Consider the following 7000-nt stretch of genomic DNA (forward strand, 5'->3'; position numbering starts at 1 on the left):
TTAAGGAGTCCAACCCCCTTCATAGACCACACCAGAAAGACTAGATGTGGAAACACCATTAAATGGACTGGGCTTTAGCTCAAACTCAAACTTGGGCTTAGGACTGAAACTCCCCTGTGTGAGAAGAAATAGAGATTTTTTGACTTTGGTTCAGATCCCTGGCTTTAAGGGTACCCAATGAAAAGAGGCCCAGCATCACCATCTATTTCCTAATTAATGCCCTTCTTGCTGTACTATGGCATGTATTAATCTGATAGACATGGCTCTGGCCATGTGTATGAATGTTATTGGAAATTTTGCACTATCATCAACTCCCATTGTCAATGTAAGCAGTGTTCTATCAATTAAACGTTTAATTTACAGATCAACAATTCATGGAATGTAGTTCAGAGCAGGTCTTTACTTGCATAACTTCCTTTTTTTCAACAGTGAGTTAAATTCTAGACCATTGGATAAATTAGTGACATTATTGATATAATTGCCTTATGCCCCAATGGGTTGATCAATGGTCTGTCATATAATGATGGTGAAGCCTCCACAGTGAACCATACACATGTGCATGGATTTGGGTCTTACACTTGACTCTAGACCCAATCTAAGAATGGCTGGTCTTAGGACACAGGCCTGCTCAATGCTCGCCCTCATGAAGAGGTAACTGAATAAATAGGTGCTACTGTAGTGGGTTCAAATAAATGACAGTCACTCCAATGTCTTGATAATTTAGAAGAGTCTTTGTTCGGTTATAACTAGACTGCTAGAATCTAAAAGTGATTCTTTGATTGCAGTCCCAAATAGATATTCCAGTCCATCTTTAAAGCAAAAAAATTCATTAACATTTGTCTAGGACTTAAGCAAGTCTGGACAGAAGCAGAATGCAAAATTAATGTTACTATTCTTTAGAGTTAGTGAGCATTACAGGGTACAGCATTGACTATAACATCCTGGTTAATAAAATAAAAATAGTTGATGGATGTGAATAGCTTTGTGATCATGTCAGATGTAGTTACTGTATATATTCATGTATAAGCTGAGTTTTCCAGCAAATTTTTATGTAGTTTTTGTGGTAAAATTAGGTGCCTTGGCTGATATTTGGGTTGGGTTATACTCAAATATATATGGTAGGTTAAAATGTGATTTCTGATCATTTGGTCTCGCTTTTGTCCCATTTAAAACTGTTCTAGGTCACTCCCTCCGCCCACCATCAGAATTCATGTCAGGGGACAGCACTCACTCAAGCTACAACTCAGGGAGAGGGGCACATCTGATCAGAGCACACAGGAGCAGACAAAGAAGTAAGGAGAGTGGAACAAATCCTGGCCCACAAAGCCCCGAAGATGATATTCCTGCTCAGAGCACAGAGAGGACCATAGGGCCAGCCCCAAGGTGAGACATGATATCCCTCACTGACCCATAGTGCTAGAGGAACAACACTGGAGGCACAGTGTGGGGATTGTGCTTGATCTGACCCCATCACACCTGCGTGAAACACTAAGGGCATACAACAGAGCAATAAGGGGAGCAAAGCAATGAAGTCCCTGGGTGTTACCCAAAATAGACTTAGGGGCCAGGGTGTGGCAACCCATCAGACTCTATCAGGAAACACTACTAAAGGTCAATAAACAGACCTGGAACTATTTAGAGGCTTTTCTTTTTTCTGTTGTTGTTTGTTTTTTGCTGTTGTTCTGTTTTGCTCTGCCTTGTTTTTGTGCTTATTATGGTCTCTGCATGTCTGTCTCGATAAGATAGGCAGGATAAACAATCCGGAGGAGAAAACAATGGGATCTATGGTTCTGAGGGGACATAGGTGGAGGGGAAGGCAGGGGAAAAGAAGTGGGTGTTAACAACCCCAGGGACAAGGGAACAACAAGTGATCCAAAATCAATGGAGAGGAGGGCGTAGGATGCCTGGTAGGGCTTGATCAAGGGCAATGTAACCGAGAGGAATTACTGAAACCCAAATGAAGGCTAAACATGATAGTGGGACAAGAGGAAAGTAAAAGGAAATAGAGGAAAGAACTAGGAGACAAAGGGTATTTATAGAGGTTTAAATACAGGCATGTACATATGTAAATATATTTATATATGACGATAGGGAACTAGATCTATGTACATATATTTATAGATTTAGTATCAAAGTACCAGACGGACATTGAGTTTCTATTCAAGTACCCCCTCAAGGCAAGAACACTTTGTTCTAATAACCTGGCATTCCATGACGCTCACCTTCCCGACACAATTGCTGAAGACAAAATGGGTGCATAGCAAATGTGGTGAAGAAAGCTGATGGTGCCCGGCTATCAAAAGATATAGCTTCTGGGTCTTAAAAGGCTTGAAGATCAATAAGTGGCCATCTAGCTGAGAAGCAACAAAACCCACATGGAAGAAGCACACCAGCCTGTGTGATCATGAGGTGTGGATGGGATCAGGTATCAGGCATCAAAGACCCAGAACAAAAAATCTTGTCAATGTGAATGAGGAGGATGGAGACCCAACGCCCATCTGTAGACAATTGGACATTCCTTGCAGAAGGGTCACAAGAAAGAGACGAGCCAGTCAGGGTGCAGTATAACACTGATGAAACATAAACTTTCCTCTAGTTCTTTAATGCTTCTGCCTCCCCCCACCCCCCCACCAATATCATGACCCCAATTCTACCCTACAAATCCAGTTAGATCAGAGCATGTACACTGGTACAGATAAGAGCTCAAAACACAGGGAATCCAGGACAGATAAACTCCTCAGGACCAATAATGAGAGTAGCGATACCAGGAGGTGAAGGAGAAGGTGGGGGGTGAAAGGGGGAACCAACAACAGAAAAGTGGGTGAAGGGAGACACTGGTCAGTGTAAGACATGAAAAAAGAATAATAATTTATAAATTATCAAGGGTTCATGAGGGAAGGAGGGTTGGGGAGGGAGAGAAAAAATGAGGAGCTGATACCAAGGGTTAACATAGAAAGAAATGTTTTGAAAATGATGATGGCAACAAATGTACAAATGTGCTTGACACAATGGATGTATGTATAGATTGTGATGAGTTGTATAAGCCCCAAATAAAATTATTTTAAAAATAATAAAATAAAAGTGTTCTAGTTTTTATTAGTCCCTGATTTTTTTCTTTGGTTTATTTTGACATTGTTGTTGGTATTTTTTGGTATATTTTCTAGTATACGAAGTCCAGAATAGGTGAAGTTATATAGGACAGTAATTGGATTATTGGATAATTGAGGGCATGGGGGTACAGAGAGGTTGGAAGGAAATGGAAGCTAATAATACAAGAGGGAAGTATATTTTCTGGAACTGATTGTACAACTCATTTTAATATAACTTAACTATGGAAGCGTATGATATGTGAACCATGTCAGTAAAACTATATACTAAAAAAAAAAGAACTAAAAGTGTTGAAATTTGCAAGAATTCAAACGGCACAACGCTAGTGGTTAATTTACTTATGAATAAGTCAGTCAAAATAAGCTCAAGAAATAGACATAAGGTACCAGTAGCTTCCTTCTGTATAGTTTGACACTTTCAACTACAATCAGTAGTTGTGCTTAGTACGATTTCTGTGGAGAAATCTGCTGTAGTGTTAGGCTCAAGCTAACTTAGGGCCTTCTTTCAAAAATAGGCAAATTACTCGTGTTCTGGAACCTCCTCTGTGAAGTTGTTAGGTACATCGAGTTGGTTCTAACTCACAGAGACCCTGTGCACAACAGAACGAAACACTGCCCAGTCCTGCACCCTCCTCACAATTGTTCCTGTGCTTGAGCCCATTGTAGCTACTGTGACAATACACCTTGTCGAGGCACTTCCTCTTTTGCTCGGCCCTCTATTTTAGCAAACGTGATGTTCATCTCCAGGGACTGGTCTCCTGACAACATGTCCAAAGCATGTGAGGCGCAGCCTCAACATCCTAGACTCTAAGGAGCCTTCTGGCCAGACTTCTTCCTAAATAGGTTTGTCCTGTTGGCAGTTCCTGGTGCTTTCAGTACTCTTTGCCAGCACCATCATTCCAAAGCATCCATTCTTCTTCAATCTTCCATATTCAGTGTCCAACTTTCGCATAGCATGAGGCAACTGAAAATACCATGGCTTAGACTAGGCAAACCTTAGTCCTGATAGCAACCTCCTCTCATTTCAAAATTCTAAAGAAGACTTATGCAGAATTACCAAGTGTATTGTGTCTTTTGGTCTCTTGACTGATGCTTCCACGAGCACTGTTGATCTAAGCAAGATGAAAGCCTTATCAACTTCAATCTTTTCTCTGTTTTTCATGATGTCACCTATTGGTCCGATTGAGAGGATTTTGGTCTTCTTCACATCGAGTTGTAATCCATATCGAAGACTCAAACCCTTGATCTTCATCTGTGGGAAACTGAGAATTTGGAAGAGAAAGTATGCTGACAAATGCTCTATGCTCATATTTAAGGAGTCTGAGAGTATGGTGGAAGGATACCGTCACATTCATGAGTTGGAGATGAATCCTGGTCAAATTCTCCTAACTAAAGTTATTCCTCCCCACAATGTCCCCCTGTAATAATGCGTATTTTAAGATGCTGCTTGCAAGCATATGTTTGTTACTATATGCTTGAAGGTTAACTGTTTAGAGGTTAACTGTTTAAAAGTTCATCTTCCTGAAAGTTGTCTGCCTTCTGCCATCAAAAGCAATCAGACCATCCCAACCTACTACGTACAGCCCACTTCCTTCTGATAAGGGTCATATGTTGCTCCCCTGGAGAAGAGCTCAGAGACACTTAAGGTCAAACTAGCTCAGGGATGACCAAGATTAAGGTGAAATCTTAATTCTAGACCCTGCCCACCACCTAGTACCTCCCCTTCCTATTACATATATGCCTCTAGTACATTCCTTTCCTGTTATGTATGTGCTTACTGGGGATTGCTAGCCCAAGACTATATAAGTGTGTCAGAGAATACATTAGCTCCCTGGCTCTTGATCCTGCCATCAGAAGAGGTAAGCCCTTCCATGCTTTGTCTGATGTTTCTTAAATTTACCCTTCAATTACATAATCACCCCTTAAGGCCCATTTGGGTGTGAGGCTGGTCACCCACAATCATCAAGTGCCTTAAGTCCTCTTCACTTTCAGCAAGCAAGGTTGTGTCATCTGCATCTGTTAATAAACTGTTCTCCAATCCTAATACATCATTCTTTTTCATAAAATCTAGTCTGATTGGCTCATCATGCAGATTGAATAAGTACAGTGAAAGAATACAACCCTGACACATAACATTCCTGATTTTGAACCATGTGATATTTCCTAATTCTGTTCACAATATTCCCTATTCTGTTTGCATAACTGCCTCTTGAACCATGTATAAATTCTACATCAGCACAATCAAATGTCCTGGAATTTCCATTCTTCTTGAGGGCATCCATAGCTTATGAGCCACACAGTTGAATGCCCTGGCATAGTTAATAAAACACAAGTAACCAGCTTTCTGATATTCTCTGCTTTCTGCCATGGTCCATTTGACATCAGCAGTGATGTCCTTTGTTCTATGTTCTCTCCAGAATCCGGCCCTCTGGTGTTCCTGTGTCAATTCCTCCTCACTTTGAGCAAAGTTGTGTCATCTGCATACCACAGGTTAAGAAGCCATCTTCCAAGACTGATGCCACACTTTTCTTCATATCATCCAGCTTCTTTGATGATTTGCTCATCATATAGATTGAACAAGTGTGGTGAGAGAATACAACCCTGATGCACACCTTTCCTGATTTTAAACCATGATGTATTCCCTTGTTCTATTCATACCACTGCCTCTTGACCCATGTACAAGTTCTGAATGAGAAAAGTGTTTTAGAATTCCCATTCTTTTCTATCTACAATTTATTATCGTCCACACAGTTGAATGCTTCTTCATAGTCAATGAAACACAAGTACATATCTTTCTAGTAGTCGCTGCTTTCAGCCAAGATCCATCTGACCTCAGCATTGATATCCCGTTTACACATCCTCTTCTGCTTCTGACCTGAACTACTGGCAGTCAATGTACTGCTGGAACCGTAGTTGGGCAATCTTAAGCAAAAATTTACTTGTATGCGATCTGAATATCATTCTATAGTTTGAGCAGTCTGTTGAGTCACTTTTTTTGGAATGAGCACAAATATAGATCTCATCCAAGTGGCTGTCTTTCAAATTTCCTGTCATGAGCAAGAGAGTGCTTCCAATGCTTCTTCAGCTTTCTGAAACATTTCAAGGGGCATTTTGATAATTCCTGGGGCCTTGTTTTTGGCTACTGCATTCCATGCAGTTTGACCTTCTTCCTTCAGCACCAATGGTGGTTGTTCTGAAATGGTGAACTGCTGACTAGTTCTTTTCGGTACAGTGACTGTATTCTTTCCATCTTCTCTCAAGGCTTCCTGCATCATTCAATATTTTGCCTATTGAATCTTTCAAAATTTCAGTTTGGGATTTGAATTTTTTCTTAAGTTCTTTCAGTTTCAGATATGCTGAGCTTATTTTTCCCTTTTGGCTTTTCTAATTTTAGGTACTTGCACATTTCGTTATACCAATTGTCTTTGTCTTCTTGAGCTGCCCTTTGGGATTTTCCAATATCTTGCTCATAGATTCTTTCAGTATTACAACTCTAGGCTTGGATTTTTTTTTGAGTTTTCAGTGTAAGATATTCTGAGTGTGGTTTTCCTTTTTGGCTTTCTAACTCCAGGGCTGTGTATTTCATTATAATATTTGACTTTATTTTCTGGAGTTGTCCTTTGAAATCTTCTATTCAGCTTTTAACACATATATCATTCCATAGTTCAGGCTGGTCAAGTGGAATTGTACAATTGCTAGCACAATCACGTTTCCATACATTCTTTTTCTACAGGGACTCCTTGACATCGTCTCCCTTTTACTTTAGCACCACCACTGTACCTCCTCCCCACAAACCCTTATTCTACTAGCTATCCATATGTTAGTCAATCCTGGGTTTCATATACTGAAAAATGGAAAAGCACATAACACAACTTCAAGAGGGTGACCTCCAA

This window comes from Echinops telfairi, unplaced genomic scaffold, assembly GCF_000313985.2.
Source record: "Echinops telfairi isolate 266 unplaced genomic scaffold, ASM31398v2 ScPeMD7_7424;HRSCAF=8462, whole genome shotgun sequence".
Classification (NCBI taxonomy): Eukaryota; Metazoa; Chordata; class Mammalia; order Afrosoricida; family Tenrecidae; genus Echinops; species Echinops telfairi.